Below are 25,345 nucleotides of genomic sequence, written 5' to 3'. Positions count from 1 at the left end.
AACGGATGGTCATATCATATCAACATCTTGGATACTTGCTTCCATGCTCCCACACACTTGACTGACCCCTGATGTGCTGGTTCTTAACTTTGTCCTTTCGGAATACTCAAAATGTATATCTTAGCATCTTCATCTCATTACTAAGCAGTATTTAGTTATCCCTCTCATATGGTGTTGCCTATGTCTTCACACTGTAAGTAAAGGCCAGTTTTACAGTTGCAATGTGAATTCTTCCTTTCACTTTCATTGTTACCATTCTATTGCATAGCATTCTACTGTACTTCTTGTAATCAGTCTAATCAGTTCTTTAGGCTTTAGCCTGAAAATGGAAATCAATATTTACCCAGACCTGCCTCAAATCCATTGCTTTCAGGTTTGACTGGAAACAGGATAGAAGGCAATCTACAGTAGAAGTGGAATGAACACTTTAAATATTGTAATAAAGCCCAGAGCAGTGAATTCAGCAAAATAAAACATTGCTAACCTCACATATAACTGCACATTGTCAATTTATGCATATCATGTTTAACAAATGTACACTGAGTGCCATGAGATTCCTGTGGGCTGGTGACTTTACCTAAATGGTAGGGTGTAAATCTCAAAGTGCTATGCTCCCAGCTAATGTTATTACTAAACTAATTGGATCCCAAGCTTAAACCTGATTTTATCAATCAGATATTGTTATTTGGTTTTAGCAAAGTGATCGCTCATTAGCGCACAATACTCCAGATTTTATTTACACGGTAAAGCAAACATTTTATTAATAGATGTTACTAACAAAAGAAATTAAGATGGAATAAACCAAGCTATCTAATTTCTAACGTAAATTCAAAAGTTTTTAAACTCATAGTAAAAGTATAATCCCATTAATCCTAAAACATACATTTATAAATTGAAAAGAAAAGCAACAGTTTTTATATAATTATACAAAACACATGCTTGGTACTGTACCAAAAACCTTACATAATACACAACACCACCGCTTATACACTACTCAAACCAGAGTCACTGTCTCGAACATCTTCGTAGATTTAAGTCACTTGTGTCTTTAACTTAGAGAGTGGAACTCAGATAACTTTTTCTTGGAGCTATTAGGCATTTGGGCTTAAAAAATACCTAGTTTCAAGTAACCTCCTCAGTGTTTTATCCCAACACTTCTAGTTTGGGATTATCACTAACTCCTTACTTATAGTAACCTAGTTTTAATACATATATCCTTCTATTTTCAGGAGCACGGTTTATATAGCCATTTTCATCCAAAGATGTCATAGGACTCCTGAAAATACAAAATAAACTAAAAGAAAAATAACTCTCTTACAGCACCCAAAACTTAAAGAAACTTCTCCTGGTCTTTTAAACCAGATGTTGTTTAATTTCTTTGGTTATAAAACCCTATCAAAGTATACAAAAATCACCAAATCTAAATCTAGGGCTCAAAATCTATTTTAAAATAAACCATGACAGCTACAGAAATGCAAGTTAACTAATAAAATTTGACACACAGAAAACCCAGATGTTACTAACTCAAAAACAAAACGAACTTACAATAAATAACATCAAAAATATGCATGCATCACACAGACAATATCACAAAAGCTTCATGTTAATAAGGATATGTGGCATGGAAGTTTAGTACCAGTATGAATCCATTACAAGCTAGCATGTGGCATATCACACTGGGAAACACTGCTAACTTGGCATTGCAATTTCCTGTCAGGAAAATTGAAATTTTTGGTTTCTGCCTAATTAAGTCACTCTGAACTCTACACTTCCGGCTCCATGAAATTTTACCTCCAAGCCCCAGCCCAGGATTCCTGATCCAAATTTGAACTCGATAGTAGGGTGCAGATACCCAGCATAAAAATCAAGCCTTACATTTATGTTTTGAAAGAGTCTAGAAAATTAAATGTTGCAGAATTTGAACAATGATATTGAGATCATTGAGGAAATTCTACATCTGGTGTTAATGTGATTGAAAATGGGATCATGATAGGCAAGACATTCCTTACTGTTCAAAAGCAAACAAAAAAAAGTACTGGCTGGTTTTAAGTGGAAAGTAGATTTCCTTTTGCCAGGATTTTGCATAATGTGAAAAAAATACATTTTCATTTCCTCACCATTCTTTAACAAATGGCTTTTGTGAAAAACCCTTTGAGTTCCCCAGTTCATTGAATGAATGTCTTTGACATGCTATGTGGACATTGAAGAAGGGCTGTTTAAGTTATTAGCACAAAGCTGCCATTAGTCTTTAAAAGTGAAGGATGTCCCTATGAAGAGAGAATTAATAATGTTATATATATTTTGAATCTTTTTCAATTTGCAAGAAATCTGTCGATAATCAGGTACTAACTTGGCACCATTGTTATGCCTAAAAAGGAAACATTCATTTTGTACAGATCTTAGTCTTTAAATTCATTCCAAATGTATTTGTATTTTTCAGCCTATGTCACCAGCTTTTATCTTTAGTCAGGATATCCAGTGATTTATTTTTGTTATTTATCACCATGAGTGTCTCAGCTGGTAACACAGGACATAAATACAACATTTATTGAATTGTTTGCAATGGGCTGACATCATTGAGATCTTTTAACATAATAGAGCTTATTTGGATTAGCAGAGAAAGAATTTTTCCACTTTGGATGTCTCCAAGATGAGAGGCCAGAAATATAAAATAATCACAAATAAATCCAAGAAGGATTGCAAAAGAATCTGCTTTACTCAGAAAGTGGTTACAACGGAATTTGCTATCACAAGAAATAGTTGAGGCAAAAATCATTGTTGTTTTTAGTAGGAAGCTATTTACAGTTAGATTTATTGTCACGTCTATATAAAAATATAGGGAAAAGTGTTTTCTCACGTGTTATACGCAAAGTGTCCCATCTTGACACACTGAATAGAATGCAAGATTTTACAGCAATAACATTCACCTTTCTCTCTTCTTCTTGTTTCTCCTATGCTGCTCCTTCAGTTGCTGCTGGGTCTCTGTAACCGTCTCTGGAGTCTTGGTTACAGGCCTCTATTGCCACCACTCCTGTGATTGCCATGTCCAAACTGGAGCCATGGGCCTGGGGATATGCAGGTTGCATACCTCCTGTTCCCCATCTGTTCCTCCTTCAGATGCTGCCACTGATCTGCCATCTGTCCCTTTCACTGATGCTTCCTCTCCTTTAATCAATCGGGCCCAGTTGCGGGCCAGAAGCCTCAGCCTAGTCTGCGAGTCCCAACCCGGTGTGTCAGCCTGGGACCTTTCTCCTCGCACACTGAAAGACCCCGGGTTGGGATGGAGCTGTCTGGCTGGTCCTTCTGTTTCTGCTTCTGCCACTGCTGCAGCCACCGGAGGCCTCCTCCACTCTCCAGCCTTTAAAGAAAAGAAAAAAGAAAAACAAAAATAAAGTGAATGAAAGTGGGCGAGCCCTGGGCTCAGCCTCCCTACTCCAACCTGATCTCTAGAGGTTTCTGAAGGAGAAAGGAATTGAAGTACAAACAGATGATGTTGGGTGAGTTAGGTTTGGAGAGGGCTCACCAATATTGACCAGTGGGGCTGACTGGCCTGTTTTCTTGGCACTGTGTTTTTTTTGTTTTGGATACTTTGACCAGTTTATGTATTAAAAGCACTTTACGTAAGAGCTTTTGTCAATGAGGTGGCAAAAGGGACTCAGAATTTAGTTTGCTGTTCAACTTGATTGTATTTTTAAAAATTTCTGATTAAAAACAAAATGTGAGCATTTCACAAATTCCCACAATATTACACTCTAACAACTCTATCTGATAAAGATAGGATATTACCTGCAACAATCCATATGTTTGAGCTGGGCTGTTAGAATTTCCTTCCTCTCTAAAGTAGGGCTGGCTCTCTTCTATAAAGGTGGATCTTGCACATCAGTCGTCCACCATGAGTCTTGCTGTGAGTCTTCGCTGATAGGGTGACTTCTAGCTGTGTGTTGTTATCCCCTTTGATTTTGACCAATGGGGTCATGAGCAGGCTTCAAAGTATCCTACAGAGTTATGCCAATACCTTTCACTGTTGCCATGCCAGGGAGGTGTGAAGTTCATGACCTCAAGAACTGGTAGTAAGTCAAGGTGCCAGAAAGTCCGATTGATATTTCCCCAATACACAACCCATCGGACTGATTGTAACTGATTGCCCCAAACCATTGTGACCTCGCTGACCTTTCCACAGTTCTCTGTAGCCAATACCTACTGGTTGTTGTTTAATTTAGCATGGCCAATATCTGTGGAAGTGGTCTCACGTTTGAGTTGAGGCAGTGAGGTGGTCATCCATTGCGAATTGCAGGGGTCAAAAACAAAATGAAACCTTGTACAATAGGGAAACTGTAAGTGGAGCAGCAATTCATGCTAAAAGGGCAGTAATTAAAAATAAGAACATGTAGAACTATGAGATAGGGCTGGGAGAATGAAACTAAGAGAGCCATGAGAGAAAACCCATATTCCTGGAGCACAGAAATAATTAACTAAGACAATCAAGGGAATTGAAAGAACTACATGTTTATGGTCTAGTACAAAGTATCTTTGGGAGATAAAGAGAATGCAGTTCAGCTGTGAAAGGTGAGTAAACATTCATTGCAGCAGTAAAACATGGAACGACTCTCAAATACAACATCATTCAATGATAAAATACAAATGGGGAGGCTATAGAATCAGAAATAGTATTGCCAAAAAGATTTAATTTCAAAGGCCAAATGGAACATAAAAAATTGGACATCCTAGAGAAGAGAGTAATCAAGGTACAGAATAGCTTCTAAACTTATTAGAAACTGAACAAATAAAAACATTTCTGTACAGAACTGGGAATAAGGCAAATAATGTCATTGCTCACCAAGGAATAAATTAGGTATCAGACATATCCAAAAAGATGCTGAAGGCCTTTGACAATTATTTCAACCTCGCTACTAATGACACTCTTGAAAGGATGTGGGATTCAACAAAGAATGCAGCTTCCATGTGCAGTACAGGTGATTTCATTAATGATCTCTCCAGACTAATAGAGAGATAAAATCGCGGCAAATTAAAGTCAAAATTCAATATTAGCAATTGTTTATGGTCTGTTTCTGTAGTAAATTTTAATCTTAGGATGTTACCTGCAAATGTTTCATATACTCAAGTAGCTGTTAGTGTCTCTATCTTGATCACAGTGCACTTTTGATTAGTTTCCTTTCACGATCTCGACATACAGTTGATGGTCTAGGAAACTATAGACCAATTAACTTGATATCTTTCATGGGGAAGAAATTAGAATTGAATATTAAAGAGGTTGTAGCAGGGCACTTACAAAAGCTTGAGGTAAATTAAAAGAATGCACATGGTTTTATTAAAGGGAATACATGTTCAACAGATTTACTGGAGTTCTTTGATGAAGTAACATGCATTGTAGATAATGAACAGCGTGTAGATGCACTGCAGTTGGATTTCCAGAAGGCAATTGACAAGTTACTGCATGAAAGGCTCCTGTGAAAAATAAAGGCTTGCAGTGTAAGTACAACACATTGACATGGCCAGAAAATTGGCTGGGTGGCACAAAACAGACAGTTTATATAAATCAGTGGTTGTCTGATTGGCAAGTTGTGATGAATAGAACCGTAGGTCTCTGTGCTGGGTCCTGAGGTTTTGACAAGTCATTTAGAAATATTCAATGACCAAAGACAAAGAGTTCAAAAGTCACTCAACCCTCTGGGGGAAACACATTCTCCTCATCTCTGTCTTAAAAGGGCAAGCTCAAATTTTAAAATAATGCCCATTAGTTTTGGACCCACCCATAAGAGGAAATAGACTTTTCACATCTACCTTGTCAATATCATTCAGGACCTTGTAGACTTTAATCAAATAAGCCCTCATTCTTCTTAACCCAAATGGAAACAAATCCAGGATCATCCATCCTTGCTGAAAATGTGTTGCTGGAAAAGCGCAGCAGGTCAGGCAGCATCCAAGGAGCAGGAGAATCGACGTTTCGGGCATGAGCCCTTCTTCCTCATTCATCCTTGCCCTTCTAGGTGGGTAGTGGTCATAGGTTTGGAAGGTGCTGTCTCAGAGTCTTTGGTGAACTTTGGCATTACATTATGTAGATGGTTAACACTGCTCTGACTGAGCATCGGTGGTGGAGGGGATGGATGTTTATGAATGTGGTGTCAATCAAGCAGGCTACTTTGTCTGAGAAGTGTCAAGCTTTCTGAATGTTGTTAGAGCTGAACTCATTCAGGGAAATGAGAATTACTCCATCACATTCTAGACTTGTGCATCGTTGATAGTATACGGGTTTTGGAGAGTCAGGAGGTGAATTACTTGATGCAAGATTCCTAACCTCTGACTTCCTGTAGCCATTGTATTTATATGGTCATTCCAGTTCAGTTTCTGATCAATGTTAAGCACAGGGTAATGATAGTGGAGCATTCAGTGATGGCAAAAGCATGGAATGTTAAGATAAAATGGTTAGAGTTCCTTCTGTTGGAGTTAGACATTCCCTGGCACTTGTGCGGTGTAAGTGTTACTTGCCACTTGTCAACCCAAGTCTGGATTTTGTCCAGGTCTTTTTACATATGGACATGGACTGCTTTGGGGTCTAATTAGTCACCATCAATGCTGAACATCCTCACTTCGGATTTGAAATTGGAGGGAAGTTAATTGTTGAAGCAGCTAAAAATGGTCAGATCTAGGACACTACCTGAAGAATGCCGGGAAAACTGAGATGGCTGATCTTCAACAACCACAACCATCTTCCTATTTGCCAGCTACAACTCTAACCAGCAGTGAGCTTGTCCATGACTCCCATCGATTTCAATTTTGCTCGGGCTCCTCGATGCCACAATAAGTTGAATGCAGCATTTATGTCAAGGACAGTCAGTCTCACCTCACCTCTGGAATTCAGTCCACTCTGAATGAAGTTTGTAATGAGGTCAGGAACCTAAACAGGGCATCTCAGGGCAGGTTCTTGCTAAGCAGATGCTGCTTGATAGCACTGTTGATAACACTTTTATTCCCTTGTATGTTCTGTTCAGATTAAACGCTATAGTTCCGATCCCCTGCGATCACACATTATAAGGAAGTCACATCATAGCAGCGCCATTCAAACCAATGGGACCGGAATCATGTTATAGCCAATACAGGTAAGGAAAGTTCGCATTCTACAAATAATGGTCTAAATTCTTCAATCGTGTTAAAGCCAATTCACATTGAAGAAATACTTGTTATAGCAGAACCGACTTGATTTGCAGCATTGATGATTGAGTGTAGACTGATGGGTTTGTAATTGGCTGGGTTGGATCTGTCTTGCCTCATGTGTACAGGACATACCTGGGTAAATTTCTACATTCTCAGGAGATGCCAGTGTTGAAAGAACTTGGCTAGGGGAGTGGCAAGTTCTGGACCACAAACCCTCAGTTCTATTGCTGGAATGCTGTCAGGACCCATAGCCTTTGCAGTATCCAGTGTCTCCAGCTGTTTCTTGATATTGCATGGAGTGAATGGAATTGACTGAAGATCGACATCCGTGACACTGAAGATTCCTGGAGGAGGCCAAAATGTATCATCTACTCAGTACTTCTGGTTGAAAATCATTTCAAGTACTTCACCCTTGTCTTTTTCACTGGGGTCCCTAATGCTGGAAATGGGAATGGGAATATTTGTGGAGACTTCTCCTCCTGTCAGTTGGTCAACTCTCCACTACCATGCACAACTGGATGTGTTAGGACTGCAGAGCTTAGATATGATTTGTCCATTGTGAAACTGCTTGACCTTATCTAGGATGGCACCTAGACAGGGGACGAAACATCTGCAACACAAATTCCCAGCTCAGCGAACAGAACCACAACAGTGTCAATTGGTTCTGGTCATCTGTTTGTAATGAACTGGTTATCAAAATTACAGTGGTGCTGGAAAAGCATAATAGGTCAGGCAGCATCCAAGGAGCAGGAGTATTGAAGTTTTGGGCAAAACTGGTTATCTCCCAACGAAAGGAATAGCCCATCATTCACAATTTAAGGATACAGTCTTGCCTTTGAAACACCTGAAACAATGTGGTTGCTTCAATATTTCTGCCATTATGTTAAAATCTCTTGTGCTGTGTAAGCTCCATCAGACTGGTCACAGAACAGCTATGAGTAGAAACATCATGGAATTGTAAAAAAAGCCTTGGAAGAGCTACACGAGTGAAGTAGAAAATTAAATAAATTTAAATCTTCCTTGTTTGTAATTTTGAAGTGAGAGTTTTTTTCTCACTAACACAGTAATACACAAGTTAGTTGTTCATAAGCAATGTGATTGCGACCATGTCTTTAGTTTCCATCTGACTTCATATTCATGTTTACAGGTGAGAACATCTGAGAAAATTCATTGATGTGAATAAAGGACAGGAAGCATTGATTTCAAAGCCTAGTAATTTAAAAAAAGATTGTTGTTAATAATTAGGGATTAAACAGTGTGTAAAAATAATCAAATCACTTGTCTCTACCTGAAGGCATACAATTAAGTTCACTTAGTGTGAGATGATGGTGAGCCTCATTTTAGACACTAAATGTACAAAACACAATAAAACTCAGTTTATCATCCACAGACAGTCTCTGATATGTTGTACACAGAGTGGGCAAGAATAGTTGACTACATTTTCCTTTGTTCATAAGAAAATTTAGAACTATTGTGTGGAAACAGACCCTTCAGCCCAACAAGTCCACACCAACTCTCTGAAGAGTATCCCACCCAGACCCATTCCCCTACAGTTACTCCTGATTCATGCACATAACCTTCACATCCCTGAACACAATGGGCAATGTAGCACAGCTAATCCACCTAACCTGTACATCACTTGAAGTGTGGGAGTAAACCGGAGCACCCAGAGGAAACCCGAGCAGACAGAGGGCGAACGTGCAAACTCCACACAGTCACTTGAGGCTGGAATCAAACCTAGGTCCCTGGCATTGTGAGGCAGCAGTGCTAACCACTGAGCCACAGTGCTGCCCCTAAGTCTTAGAGTGATTATTATATTCCAGCAGACAAGAAAAGAATGTTGCATTATTTTATCCCTGCTCTAAGTAAAAGGTTTAAATGTAAAGCCTCACAAAATGAAACAAATGTTATCCTTTTGGATGGTTTTTTAAAGCAGCTGTGAAAACACTAGGGGACATCATTAGGTAGAGGATGAGAAGGAAGGAAGTGATAATTTTTAATGAGGGTTTCTAGAAGAACGAGAAACATGTCGATGGGCAATTAGAGGTGGTGCATGTTAATGATGACGGCACGTGCCAAAAGATAATCTTTTGAAAATGACCCCACTGGAATGAAAAGAATCCCAGAAGGAAAACTACGTTCTTTAAATGTAGATAAAATTTTAAAGAATGATATTTGTATATTCCACATGTATTCCAATATTTTTTGTGTTTTTTTTTCAACTGAAAATAACATAGTCTGAGCTTTTTAATGACTTTGTTGGGGTTGGGGGGAGCACAGGGGGTGGAGATTGGGTCAAGGTTGCATTAACAGTGATAATTACAATTACAAAATGTGTCATAAATTGCAATTCTATCAAATTCGATCATGTGTTTATACAAAATGGGTGATTACATCCTCTAATCACTCTTACACAAATGTGAGATAAATTTGTCATTTCGAGCATTCTGCAGCTGTTTGTTCAAGTGATATAAACTCAAACAATTTAACTGTGCCATGCTTCTTGGAAACAGATTTATCATACCATTGCATATTCTGGTGGCCTAAAGTTTAATGTTATTTAAAATTGTGCTATAATTTATTTTTGCTAAGGACATATAAACAATTACCAAGTGTCAGCACAAACTGGGTTATAAAACTTCAACTATTGTACATGCTAGCCAACATTATTCTTTAACTCTTCTAAGTTCTGAAAGTTCCAATAAATTTGTGGTGTCTCTGGACCGACCACATTTCCAGGTTTAAACACAATGGTCCAGATAGAGTCATAGAGATGTACATCACGGAAATGGACCCTTGTGTCCAACTTGTCCATGCTGACCACATATCCTAAATTAATCTAGTCCCATTTGCCAGCACTTAGCTCATAGCCTGCTAAACCCTTTATATTCGTATACCCAGATGCCTTTAAAATGCTGCAATTGTACCAGCCTCCACCACTTCCTCTGGCAGATCATTCCACTGTTTGCGTGAAAAGGTTGCTCCTTAGCTCCTTTTTATATCTTTCCCCTCTCATTCTAAACCTATCCCCTCTGGTTCTGGATTCCCCCACCCCAGGGAAAGGAGTTTGTCAATTTATCCTATCCATGCCCCTCATGATTTTATAAAACTCTATAAGGTCACCCCTCAGCCTCTGACACTCCAAGGAAAACTCCTATTCAACCTCTCCCTATAGCTCAAATTCTCCAACCCTGGCAACATCCTTGTAAATCTTTTTTGAACCTTTTCAAGTTTCACAACAGCCTTCCAATAGGGGGAGACCAGAATTGCACACAATATTCCAAAAATGGCCAAACCAATGTACTGTACAGCTGCAACATGACCTCCCAACACCTATACTCGATGCTCTGACCAATAAAGGAAAACATACTAAATGCCTTCTCTCTATTCTATCTACTTGTGACTCTACTTGCAAGGAACTATGAACCTGCACTCCAAGGTCTCTTTGTTCAGCAACACACCCCAGGATTTTACCATGAAGTGTATAAGTCCTGCCCTGATTTGCCTTTCCAAAATGCAGCACCTCATATTTATCTAAATTAAACTCCATCTGACACTCCTTAGCCCATCCGCCCCTTTGATCAAGATTGCGTTGTACTCTGAGGTAACCTTCTTCGCTGTCCACCACACCTCCAATTTTGGTGTCATCTGCAAACTTACTAACTATACCTCCCATGTTCACATCCAAATCATTTACATAAATGACAAAAAAGCAGTGGACCCAGCACCAATCCTTGTGGCACACCAATGGTCACAGACCTCCAGTCTGAATAGCAACCCTCCTCTACCACCCTCTATCTTCTACCTTTGATGCAGTTCTGCATCCAAGTGGCAATTTCTCCCTGTATTCCATGTGATCAAACCTTGCTAACGAGTCACCAATGAGAAACCTTGTCACACACCTTACTGAAGTGAATATAGATCACATCCACTGCTCTATCCTCATCAATCCTCTTTGTTACTTCTTCAAAAGCTCAAACAAGTTTCTGAGACTCGATTTTCCATTTACAAAGCCATGTTGGCTATCCTTAATCAGTCCTTGCCTTTCCAAACACATGTATATCCTGTTCCTCAGGAATCCCTCCAACAACTTGCCCACCATAGGCTCACTGGTCTATAGTTCCCTGGATTTCCTTACTACCTTTCTGAAATAGTATCCCCACATTAGTCAACCTCTAATCTTCCAGCACCTCACCTGTGACTATCGATGATCCAAATATCTCAGCAACAGTCCCAGCAATCACTTCCCTAGCTTCCCACAGAGTTCGAGGTTACACCCGATCAAGTCCTGAGGATGGATCCACCTTTATGTATTTTAAGACAGCCAGCACGTTCTCCTCTGTATTATGGACATTTTTCAAGATGTCACCATCTATTTCCCCACATTCTGTAGCTTCCATGTCCTTCTCCACAATAAACACAGATGCCAAGTACTCATTTAGTATCTCCCCATCTCCTGCAGTTCCATACATAGGCTGCCTTGCTGATCTTTGAGGGATCCTATTCTCTCCTTAGTTACCCTTTTGTCCTTAATGTATTTATAAAATCCCTTTGGATTCTCCTTAACGCTCTTTGCCAAAGCTGTCTCATGTCCCGTTTTTGCCCTCCTGATTTCTCTCTCAAGTATATTCCTACTGCCTTATACCCTTCTCAGGATTCACTCAATCACTGTTGTCTATACCGCTTGATTGAATTAACGGTGAACTTTGAGGTAATTGCTGCAAGTTAGCACACAGAGGAAGCTCTGAGGTACTCCCATGCACGGTATTTACTTAGGAATTTCAAAATTCTCATGGGCAGAGATATGCTGATTAGATCACACTGTGGATGCTTCTAACAGTTACTCACCTTTTGTTGAGTTTGGCCCAATGTCATGAACTTGCTCAGATATTTCCTTCAGGATAAGTACTCGCTTAGTCAGGGATGTTGGATGCTGTATCAGAAAGGCCTCAAAACATATTTAAAAGTAAACTTGCTGAACAATTAATATCATCACTCACTCATTTATCCAGGCCACAGTTTTATCATAATCAGCAAAACTCGGCTGAGCATGGCCAATGACTGCAAGATCTAGCTAATGACAGTGACACAAATGCTAACATTGTCATAATAAACTACTGCTGACATCAGGATAGCTTTATTATTGTAATATTGACCCCGACAAAACTCAGTTTATTATATTTTGCTAAACAAAAGGAACAAAAAAACAAAAGATATTGAAATATTCAGGAGATCGGGCAACGTGTTGGGAGGTCATGTTGCGACTGTACAGGATATTGGTTCAGCCACTTTTGGAATACTATGTACAATTCCAGTCTCCCTCCTTTAGGAAGGATGTTGTGGAACTTAAAAGAGTTCAGAAAAGATTTAAAATAATGTTGCCAGGTTTGGAGGGTTTGATCTATAGGGAGAGGCTGAATACGCTGGAGCTATTTTCCCTGCAGTGTCGGAAGCTGAGGAGTGGCCTTATAGAGGTTAATAAAATCATACTAGGCATGAATAGGGTAAATACACAAAATCCTTTCCCTGGGTTGGGGGGAGTCCAGAACTAGAGACCATTGGTTGAAGGAGAGAGGGCAAAGATTTAAAAGGGATCTAAGGGACAACCTTTTCATGCAGAGGGTGGTGCATGTATGGAATGAGCTGCCAAAGGAAGTTGTGGAGGCTGGTACAATTACAACATTTAAAAGACATCTAGATGGGTACATGAATAGGAAGGATTTAGAGGGGTATGGGCTAAGTGCTGGCAACTGGGACTAGAATAGGTTAGGATATCTGGTCGGCATGGATGAGTTGGATCAAAGGGTCTGTTTCCCTGCTGTACATCTCTATGATTCTGTGAGAATGAGACACAAAATCAGGTTTCAGGTTGAGGACCTATTGTCTCTTCAATTGTTTGGAGCTCTGAAATTATTGCGTTATGCAATGAGAAGGTCACAACTGTATCACAAAAGCATACAGGTGTGTTTTTCCAAAAACACTCAAAAAGCTTGAAAGTAAAAGAAGCCTGTTTGACTGGCACCCCATTTACCATGTTCAAAATTCACAATTTCCAAAATGGCTGCAGTGTGTAGAATATGTGCTGCAATAATTCACTAAGACTCTTTAAACAGCAGCACCTTCTAAACTCACAACCTCTATTAAAAGGAAAGGAGTAGCAGATGCATTGGGCCACCATCATTTGCAAGCTTCCTCCTAGCTACAATTGGAACTACATCATTGTTCCTTCAATGTCACTGGGTCTTCGTCCCAAACAGCTCTGTCCTTATCCACATGGACTGCAGTGCTTCAAGAAGACCTCCTTCTCATGGACAATTATGTATGAACAAAAAAATGATGGTCTAGCCATTAATGTCCACATTCTTTAAATGAATAAAAATAAAGGTTATATTTGTGAGAATCAAAGCAATGCTTTACCAGAAAATCTTTTCAACAGCAATTAATTTGTAAAGAAATTATCATTTATATTAAAATTATTTAAAGCTTATTCAATCTTGCATCCAATGAGTTTAAGAGAACAGGCAGAACAGATCATCTTCTCTAACAGTCTCAATGTCAGTGCAAAGTTGTGCAGATAAAGATGATAGTTCTCTTTGTCTTCCTGACCAGATAAAGGAGATGCAAAGCTCTCTCAACAAGTGCCTGCTGAAACTTTTATTTTATGAAACTCTGACTTTATGAACACAGTAAAAAATATATACCAAGCTCTCAATAGCATTTCTAATTATTCAACTGACACTTTTGGAATGAATCATTTGCTAGTATGTACAGTTACAATGCTGTGAGAAATTTGGACATATTGTGAATAAACATTGCTCTCAGGGATTTGTAAAGTGTCAAAGGATACATTGATTGATGCTAATCAATCAGATTTTTCAAAGGATGTTTTCAGTTAATTCTACCAAAGAAATAAAATGATCCAATTTTTTCCAACCTTTGAACTCAGAATCTTGTTGAACAATGAAAGACTCAATGCTCTCCTGGATAGGTGTGGTCTCAGTAACAAACCAACAAACACACCTATCCACCACAAAGCAACGTGTTTGATCAGCATCCCTCTACTATTAGTGCACATATTGTTACAATATAGACCATATGTGGATGTACAGCAATAGTTCATCAAGGTTCAATTAACAGTACCTTCCTATCCCATGAATGCTACCATCAAAAAAGGATAAGAGCTGCATTATCATAGTTCCAATTCTGCACATTGCCCACTTGCCAAGGAAAGGGTACATAAGAAAAAATAATTCCTTACTGTTGACAATCCATCAACTTTATTTGATCTCAAACTTAAAATAAGACAGGCTGAGAAGACTTTCTTATTGAACTAAGACAATGTTCAACAACATGAGAACATAGAACAGGCCCTTTGGCCCACGATGTTGTGTCGAGGTTTAATCCTAATGTAAAATATAGTAACTTAACCTACACACCCCTCAACTCACTGCTATCCATGTGCATGTCCAGCAGTTGCTCAAATGTCCCCAATGACTCTGCTTCTACCAGCACAGCTGGCAACACATTTCATGCATTCACAACTCTCTGCGTCAAGAACCTGACTCTGACATCTCCTCTATAGCTTTCCCCTAATATCTTAAAACTATGACCCCTCATACCCATCAATCCTGCCCTGGGGAAGAGTCTCTAGCTATTGACTCTATCTATTCCTCTCATTATCTTGTATACCTCAATCAGGTCTCTTCTCTTCTTTTTCCAGAGAGAAAAGTCTGAGCTTATTCAACCTTTCTTTGTAAGGCAAGCCCTCCAGTTCAGGCAGCATCCTGGGAAAACTTCTTTGCACCCTCTCCAAAGCCTCTGTATCTTTCTTATACTAGGGTGGCCAGAACTGGACACAATAATCCAAGTGTGATCTCACCAGGGACTTGTAGGGCTGTAGCAAAACCTCGCAGCTCTTAAACTCGATCCCTTTGTTAATGAAAGCCTAAACACCATTTGCTTTCTTAACAACCCTATCCCCTTGGATGGCAACATTGAGGGATCTATGTACTTGCACACCCAGATCCCTCTGTTCCTCCACATTGCCAAGAATCCTGTTTTTAATCGAACCTTGTTAATTGAACCTTGATGGAACTATTGCTGTACATCCATTCATGTTCGACCTTCCTAAATGCATCACTTCGCATTTATCCAGGTTGAACAACATCTGCCATTTCTCAGCCCAGCTCTGCATCCTGTCCATGTCATGCTACAGCCTGCAATAGCCCTCGATACAATCGACAACACCTCCAACCTTTGTGTCATCTGCAAATTTATCAACCCACCCCTTAACCTCCACATTCAAGTCATTTATAAAAACTACAAAGAGCAGAGGCCCAAGAACAGAGCCCTGCGGGACTCCACTCAACACTGATCTCCAGGCAGAATATTTTCCTTCTACAACCACTCTCTGCCTTCTGTCAGCCAAACAATTCTGAATCCAGATTGCCAAATCTCCCTGTATCCCATACTTCCTGACTTTATGAATGAGCCTTCAATGAGGAACCTTATCAAATGCCTTGCTGAAGTCCATATACACCACATCCACCTCTTGACCTTCATTGACCTGGCTTGTCACATCCTCAAAGAACTCAATAAGATTTGTAAGACATGACCTGCCCCTCACAAAGCCATGCTGACTGCCTTTAATCACGGTACGTTTTGTCAAATAGTCATAGATCCTATCTTTCAGAATTCCTTACAAAACTTTGCTGACCACAGACGTAAGACTGACTGGTCTGTAATTGCCAGGGATTTCCCTTCTACCCTTCTTGAAAAGAGGAACAATATTTGCCCACTTCCAATCCTCTGGTATGACTCCCGTGGAGAGTGAGGAGGCAAAGATCTTCACCAGCAGCTTAGCAACCTCCTTTCTCACTTCCCGGAGCAGCCTAGGATAAATCCAATTTGGCTCTGGGGAATTATCAATCTTAATGTTTTCCAAAATTTCTAGCACATCAACATCATCAATCTTGATCTGGTCAAGCCTGTATCCCCACTCCTCAAAGTTCTCATTCACAACAAGGTCCCTTTCCTGAGAGAAAACTGAAGCAAAATACTCATTCAGGACTTCCTCTATCTGCTCAGACTCCATGCACATGTTCCCTACACTATCCCTGATAGGCCCTACCTTCTCCTGATCATTCAGTGAATTGGCTCCCCTCTTTACCATCTCCTCAGTTAGCAATTCAAAATGTTATGATTTTTTCAGCATAAGGCTATATCTTTCTCTATTAGAAATCTAATTGCCCAATGTCAATTATGATGTTTTCTTGAGCGAAAGCAACAGCAATTTTGTGTATTAACCCTAAGTAAAATAATAAAAATATGACATCAAGTACACATACAGCTACAAAGTTAAAGAGGGATAATGTTTATTAAAAAAGTTAATGGTGGAAGAAAAATATAGTTTTTGGACCTTAGGGTGTCCTTGCAGCATAAACGTTTTAACCTCAGACTATGGTGGTTTAACAATACCTTATATCCTCAGCAGTGTCAAGTATTGCAGATCTCTTTAATTCTGTGTCCAGATTTTTCTCTCCACTTTGTGCTCTGCAATCACAGATCCACTTCCTGTTCTCTGCCAAAAGTAGATTCCAGCATTGCAAGCTGTTTTGTGTATTTCAATCTCTTAGCTCCTTTGTTTCCTAACTTGATCAATGCAGGCATTCTTTTCAAACTCCATTATGTGAAACTTATCGTACAGGTGTAAATCAAACTAAGGGATGATGGTTCCTTTGTGTCTGACTAGTTTTTTGATAAAATGTTAAGTCCAGTTCAAACCACTTTGTTTATTCCATGTTAGTTTCACCAAACCTAGTGCAGTCAGCTGATAGGCTATTATAAGTCAACGTTTTTCTTTTCTAAATCCATTTCAGCACATGAAAGTCCCAAAGATTGCAATCAATGATCTATATAGAGTCATAGAGTCATAGAGATGTACAGCATGGAAACAGACCCTTCGGTCCAACCCATCCATGCCAACCAGATACCCCAACCCAATCTAGTCCCACGTGCCAGCACCCGGCCCATAAATCTCCAAACCCTTCCTATTCATGTACCCATCCAAATACCTCTTAAATGTTGCAATTGTATCAGCCTCCACCACTTCCTCTGGCAGCTCATTCCATACATGTACCACTCTCTGAGTGAAAAAGTTGCCCCTGAGGTCTCTTTTATATCTTTCCCCTCTCACCCTAAACCTATGCCCCCTAGTTCTGGACTCCTCGACCCCAGGTAAAAGACTTTGTCTATTTATCCTATCCATGCCTTTCATAATTTTGTAAACCTCTATAAGGTCACCCCTCAGCCTCCAACGCTCCAGGGAAAACAGCCCCAGCCTGTTCAGCTTCTCCCTATAGCTCAAATCCTCCAACCCTGGCAACATGCTTGTAAATCTTTTCTGAACCCTTTCAAGTTTCACAACATCTTTCCGATAGGAAGGAGACCAGAATTGCATGCAATATTCCAAAAGTGGCCTAACCAATATCCTGTACAGCTGCAACATGACCTCCCAACTCCTGCACTCAATACTCTGACCAATAAACAAAAGCATACCAAACGCCTTCTTCACTATCCTATCTGGCTGCGACTCCACTTTCAAGGAGCTATGAACCTGCACTCCAAGATCTCTTTGTTCAGCAACACTCCCTAGGACCTTACCATTAAGTGTATAAGTCCTGCTAAGATTTGCTTTCCCAAAATGCAGCACCTTGCATTTATCTGAATTAAACTCCATTTGCCACTTCTCAGCCCATTGGCCCGTCTGGTCCAGATCCTGTTGTAATCGGAGATAACCCACTTCGCTATCCACTACACCTCCAATTTTGGTGTCATCTGCAAACTTACTAACTGTACCTCTTATGCTCGCATCCAAATCATTTACGTGAATGACAAAAAGTAGAGGGCCCAGCACCGATCCTTGTGGCACTCCACTGGTCACAGGCCTCTAACCCTCCAACACCACCCTCTCTCTTCTATCTTTGAGCCAGTTCTGTATCCAAATGGCTAGTTCTCCCTGTATTCTATGAGACCTAACCTTGCTAATCAGCCTCCCATGGGGAACCTTGTCGAACGCCTTACTGAAGTCCATATAGATCACATCTACTGCTCTGCCCTCATCAATCTTCTTTGTTACTTCTTCAAAAAACTCAATCAAGTTTGTGAGACATGATTTCTCACGCACAAAGCCATGTTGACTATCCCGATTTAGTCCTTGCCTTTCCAAATACATGTACATTCTGTCCCTCAGGATTCCCTCCAACAACTTGCCACTGAGGTCAGGCTCACCGGTTTATAGTTACCCGGCTTGTCTTTACCACTCTTCTTAAACAGTGGCACCACCAGTCTTCCAGCACCTCACCTGTGACTATTGATGATACAAATATCTCAATAAGAGGCCCAGCAATCACTTCTCTAGCTTCCCACAAATTTCTTGGGTACACCTGATCAGGTCCTGGGGATTTATCCATCTTTAACCATTTCAAGACATCCAGCACTTCCTCCTCTGTAATCTGGACATTTTGCAAGATGTCACCATCTATTTCGCTACAGTCTATATCTTTCATATGCTTTTCCACAGTAAATGCTGATGCAAAATATTCATTTAGTATCTCCCCCATTTTCTGAGGCTCCACTCTATAGTGACAATCTCTTCCAAGAAATTAAAACGTTGGACTTATATATTATAAAATACTTTCAATGTGCCAACCCTAACAGAAATAACATGGAAATTCTAATACAAGCCAACAAATTTTCTGTGAATGAATCTGGATTTTAATCCCAGTTGTACAATGTGCACAAGGAAAAAACATTAACAACATTATCTATATTACACAAAAATGGTTCATCTCTGTCACACGCAAATGATTTAATTTACAAGTCTAGAGCTGTGTTTCAGGTTCTAGTTCTGTAGAAATGAGCACACTCTGCAGTGTAATAAAGGCAAAGTTGCCATAGTTCTAGCAGACCATAAGGTTGCTCTCATCAGAGAGAGATGACCAGTGGTGGTTTAAACTAACAGTCACCGTGTCTCAGGAGAGAAGAGAGTTTAAGAAGGAGACTCCTTCATGGTAACCTCAACTGGTGTAGGAATTGAATCCATCCTGTTGGTATCACTCCATATTGCAAGCCAACAATCATGATACAGTGCAGTAGGAGTACTGTGGAGTGGTGTTTCAGCGAAGATGATGCCATGCCTCCAGCTCAGTTGCTCAAAAAGGATGCTTTCTTCAGCAATGGTATTGCAGAAACATTGGAAGAACATTGTTTTGGAATTTATTTTAGGATTGGAAATGATCACAGTTGAATATTTTGTTTGCTTGGATGGTATTTCTCCACCCATTATTTTAAAGGATGAGCTAATTTCAAATTGTAGCAAGCCATGCAATGGTGGTATATTGGTAAGGATAACTGCCTTCCAAGCAGTTGACCCAGGTTTGAATCCTGGCCATGCAGTGTTACAGTTCTGATCCGACTTTGAAAGGAAAGCCATGGAGATTTAGCGAGAATGTGGATGTTTCATTCTGTGATAAAATGGATCTATCAGATTGCTCCATCACTAGAGTATGTTAAGCATAGTTCTCATCTATGAATACCTCTGACACAAATTCCTACATTCAGAACCGAGTATGCCTGCTCTGACAGTTCATTCTGAACTTTGATTGTGAACTTTCAGCAGATTCTTCAAACAAATTGTGGTTCCTTGCTTCAATTTCTATGTTTTTGCTTTAAATTTCTATTGATGCAGGTGCTGTCCTCTAGTGGAGGCCATTAAAAATATGGATCCAATCATGGATTTTTGGACATAATACGTGAATAATACTGAATAATATTTTTTCAATGGGAATATTCCGAGATGGCGACTACTACATTTGTCTTGATACTGTCGTTTGATAAAGGCAATTATTTGTATGCTTTTTGTCAATCATTTTGAACTCAGGAAATTGAGCACGTGTGAATCTTTGAAGGAGTCGAGAAGTGGACTTGTTTCATTTTTAGAAATAAAAGTAATTCATTTATAGAATTTCACACCAAAATAAGATTATCTCTCAATAACTGATTACCAATGACTTTTTGTTTCACTTTCAATACCAAATAAAGTCAATTTACTCATAATTTTTATTACCAAGGTTGCAAATAGTAAAATGAAAGGCATAAATCAATAAGTGATGAATGAATTTGTTGGGTCAAAATCCTACAACTCCCTCCCTAACAGGTGTCCCAACAGCAATTGGATTTCAGGAACCAAAAGAGAAAATGCTGGAAATTCTCAGTAGGTCTGGCAGCATCTGGCAGGAGAGAAAAGAGCCGACATTTCGAGTCTAACTGACCCTTTCTCTCCTTACAGATGCTGCCAGACCTGCTGAGATTTTCCAGCATTTTCTCTTTTGGTTTCAGATTCCAGCATCCGCAGTAATTTGCTTTTATTGGATTGCAGGGTTCCACAAAGCAATTCACCAGTTCTTTCTTAAGAGACAACAAATGATGGGGAATAAATGCTGTCTCAGATAGTGATGCCCACTTACCCTAAATATTTTTTTAAAACATGATAATGATTATGTGATTGTCAGGTTTTGATTTGAAATTGAAGCTGGAAAGAAAGTCTGAGGAAGGGAAAGTATTGATCTGCTTTAAGATTCTGGGGAGAGGACTGTGTACAGCAAAGGAAAATGTTTGACACACCTTGGCTTCAATTCCTCAGGAAAATCGATGAGTGTACAGGAAGTTGGATTGTGACCAGTTTATAACATGGCAAAGTTCAGAGGCGTACTTACCATAGCAGTCACAATAAAATACAAAAAGGATAGAGTATATTACTTTGAGAAAGAAAAGGTGGAACTGGAAGCTTATCTTTTTTATGTATACAGTTTAATAAGTTAAACATGGGCCTTGTATATACTAGTTATTGGTTTATAAATTAATAGTTTTCAGCAGTCTTTGAATACTCCTATGAAGTGAAGAAAAGGCCTATGTGGTGCCTTTATTTATAAATGACAACTTGGATGTTCTGGGCAGTTAGTTTCACAGAATCAGAGCATTGTCAAGATGGAGAAGGAGAACATTCAACCCATCTTTCCACACATTCGTTCACAGAATGTTCTTAGATGAACAGGTTAGAGTTGTGCTGTTGGATGACTTGGAAAGTACAGTGATTATTTAGGAAACCCACAGAACTTTGGAAATACACATGTTGTCTCACCAAATTGGCTGCTTTTTTGAAAATGTTGTGAAGAGGACTGATCATGGTAGCCTGGTAGATGTCAACTCTCCTTTGATAAAGTGCTGCACAAGATGCTGTTAAACAAAGTGTGTTAATCTCTCTGTATCCATTCTATTGTATCAATTTAATATTTACACTTTTTTGATTTTAAATCTAAAATTATTTATCATGATCAAATTGTTCCCAAGATATCCAAGCTGAGTCTAAGAAATTGGGTGCTTTCAAAGTGAATACATTATTGAGGAATAATGAAAGGACTGGTGATCTTCTAAACCAATTGAACAACAATACAATATCAGATGGATCCCTTGAGACCAAAGGAGCTAATACACTGAAGAACCCTCAAAATAATATGAAAACATTAGAGCATGAGTCAGATAAAACAATTTGAGAGTAAAGTAGAAAATAACATCTATATCTTTATGTTGAGTTCAAACAATAAGCTCCAGTAATGAAAAGCATAGTCACAATGACATTGATGCTTCAGTTGTGTCATGTTCATGCTGCTGATCATTGATAAGTTCAGGACCTCATAGATAATGAATAATTTCTGAATTCACATCACCTTCCATTCAGAAAGCATAAATATTGGAATGATATGATAGCATGAATGCAGAATGTTCTTTGTTTATTTAAATGCATTTTGGATAGCACTTTATTGAAGGTAATTCAAGTGCACAACATCGACCATGATGTACCAATACTTTACAACATTTTCAAGAAGCAACCAGTCTGGTAAGACAGCACCTGTATTTCCAAATATTCTATGGGATTACAAAATAAACATTACACTTTCCAAGTAACCCCACACCACGTCTCCAATCATTCATCTACGAACTGATGTGCAGACATGATGGGCTGAAAGGCCTCCATCTATAGAGCGATAGAAATGTACAGCACGGAAACAATCCATTCAGTCCAACTCGTCCATGCCAAACAAATATCCTAAATTAATCTAGTCCCATTTGGTGGCACTTGGCCCATATCCCTCTAAACATCTCCTACTCTAATACCCATCCAAGTACCTTTTAAATGTTGTAATTTGTATCTGCCTCCACCACTTCCTCTGGCAGCTCATTCCATACACATACCATCCTTTGCATGAAAATGTTGCCCTTTAGATCCTTTTATATACAGTTATAGAGACGCACAGCATACAAAGTGACCCTTCAGACCAACTCGTCCATGCTGACAAGATATCCCAATCTAATGTAGTCCCATTTGCCAGCACTTGGCCCATGTTAGAAACAAAATTCAATAAAATTTAGACAAGACCACCAAAGCTGGAAACAAGACAATTTATTCTACGATCTTGCAAGAAAGGACCCCAATTGCAGAGAGCAATTGAAGTAAATTAGAACTTAGGTTAGTGTACAGTTATACCCTTTGAGCTGTGTGAGGTCATCTCTCCAGACTCCTAATTGCCCAAACTCTCTTACTGTGCCAGACCACTGCCCAGCTGTGCTCCACCCTTATTATTTCCCCCTTCCCCAGGTTGGCAACCTTCCTTTCTGTAAGGGCTGACACATTCATTTATTTTGTCGACAGTACATCTAGATCTGGTTTAACATTTTGTTTCATTTCTGCTGGTACATTCCTCGGACATTTCATTAACTTGTATCATTTTGTATAGCTCAAGCATTTCGGCTATCTCAGCTTTTTGCTGAAAGCATAATTTTACAAAAAGAACTTTTTGTTATAGTAATTACACACCAAAGTTAGTATTTAATTAACCACAATTATACACTGAAAAGTCCCTAAATACCTGCAGGGTTAATAGTTCCCTTGCTGTACCCCTTTTCTGTATGCTTTTTCTATATCTGCAAAAACAACACTTTACCCCATTTCTAACAGCCCATATCCCTCTAAATCCTTCCTATTCATATACTCATCCAAATGCCTTTTAAATGTTGCAATTGTACCAGGCTCCACCACTTCCTCTGGCAGCTCATTCCATACATGCTCCACCCTCTGTGTGGAAAAAGTTGCCTCTTAGGTCTCTTTTATATCTTTACCCTCTCACCCTAAACCTATGCCCTCTGGTCCTGGAAGCCCCCATCCCAGGGAATAGACTTTCTCTGTTTATCTGATCCATGCCCCTCATGATTTTATAAACCTCTATAAAGTCACCTCCTCAGCTTCTGATGCTCCAGGGAAAACAGCCCCAGCCTGTTCAGCCTCTCCCTATAGCTCAAATCCTCCAACCCTGGCAGCATCTTTGTAAATCTTTTCTGGCTTATCCTTATCACCTTTCTTAAATAATGGTACCACGTTTGCCAACCTCCAGTCTTCTATCACCTCATCTGTGACTATCAATGATACAAATATCTTCCACTTTTCAACCTAATTCTATGCCCTCTAGTTCTGGACTCCCCCGGCCCAGGGAAAAGACCTTGTCTATTTACCCTATCCATGTCCACTTTGTCAATTCTGTGATTCTGCTAAACTAACTGGCCTTAAACTTACAGATTGTCACTTGCTCCCTTTAAATAGAAGAAACCACATTTCATTGGAGTATTCAATGACAGCTGCAAACTGATTAACTACTGGTTAAGTTGTGAACTAATAGTTGGTATCTATAAAGCCTACATGGAGAGCCCACATTTCCCTCTGGAGAATATCCTGCTGCTCAGTAGGCGTGAATCATTCAGCATCTTGACTGCACCTCAGGAATCTACAGAGCCTTTTAAAGTCCCTTTGCAGTCTTTGAGCTTGACTTGATTTTGTTACATAAATTATGAAAACGCTTTATTACTACTGCCAAACCAATCCCTGTATCCATTGATCTCTTGCAAGATATTATACAAAATATTGTCCTCAAATGACCTGTGCCTCTCCATTTTTGTTGGTGTACTGTTTTACTTAAAGTTGATAAATTGAACCAAGCAGAAGTCACTTTATCAACAATGTTGGTTTAACTTTACATGTTACAGGACAGGAGTAAGTTCACAAGTATTACTTTTTTGAGGAGGAAATCAAGCACCAAGCAACTTGTAATTGCCAATGATCGAATTGAAGTAAACCCTGGTGTTGGTCTCAGTGGTTAAAGAATATGATATGGGGGAGCAAGATCTTTTATGAAAATCATTAAGAGTGAAGTTAAGGCAGATGAATGAACTTTTAAAGTCAGTCAGCAATTGTGCTATCAAATCTAAACATACATTTCTGGATAACAATAAGCAGAGAATGCTGTAAGTAAAATAATCCGCACCTAAATTGAAATTAATTTCATTGAGTTTGACAGTTTCAGCTAAAATCTGGGCTGATCTAATCTGCAGTTGCAGTACACGACTCTCAATTCATTTCTTGATGTTTTAATACAATATGGTACACATTATGTCTGACCAGTGAAAGACAAATAACTCTTTCAAATGGTGATGACAAAGTGCTTCTCTTACTGGAGCATATGGGCAGAATTAGAAACTGTGTTCAATTCAGACTACTTGAGATGTGATACAGTCTAAACGACAGCCTTTCCTTTCAGCTCAGTGAACTGGAAATCTAACAATAGGCATTTCTTTTTGCTATTTGCTTTTAGGTAAACTTCTAAACATCGTGGCTCCTCTCTTTCGCCTTGGGCCCCAAACAGCAGGTAAGCATTGAATTTCTAATCCTGCTCATCCCATAACTGTTGGCTCCGATTAGTCTCCATGGGTGGGGAGCAGTTTCACTGGATAGATTTATTTTTCACCGTGCCACGTCACTGAGGTTGCCTTGTTTTAAGTGTAAGTAATAAAGCAATGCATGGCTGCAAATCCTGAATACCATTTCTGAATAAAAAGCAAGGAAATAAAAAACAAATCGTGTGGCTTAATTTTCCGCCCTTTTATCCTCCCCCGCAAACTTTCCACATGCTACACCAGACTAGCTTTCTGTTTTTGAAGGTGATGCTGCCCTTGGGGAAATATATTGGATCCCAATGGCTTAGTGAATAAATGGATTGGTTAGATC

At 39.4% G+C, this 25,345-nt stretch overlaps 1 protein-coding gene across 1 annotated transcript in view; it reads left to right on the top strand.

Annotated features, from left to right (window-relative positions):
- Window positions 1-24,939: 24,939 nt before the first annotated feature.
- Window positions 24,940-25,345, top strand: part of tncb (tenascin Cb) — a 295,874-nt gene continuing 295,468 nt past the window's right edge. The window contains exon 1 of the mRNA XM_087998505.1: window positions 24,940-24,986. The gene's annotated coding sequence lies outside the window, so the exon portion shown is untranslated. The remainder of the gene's footprint in view (window positions 24,987-25,345) is intronic.

The sequence above is a fragment of the Chiloscyllium plagiosum genome, unplaced genomic scaffold (genome assembly GCF_037043375.1).
Source record: "Chiloscyllium plagiosum isolate Xiang-an unplaced genomic scaffold, Cpla_swu_hap1 HiC_scaffold_21, whole genome shotgun sequence".
NCBI classification, from domain to species: domain Eukaryota; kingdom Metazoa; phylum Chordata; class Chondrichthyes; order Orectolobiformes; family Hemiscylliidae; genus Chiloscyllium; species Chiloscyllium plagiosum.
This window is presented reverse-complemented; position numbering and strand designations above follow the sequence as displayed.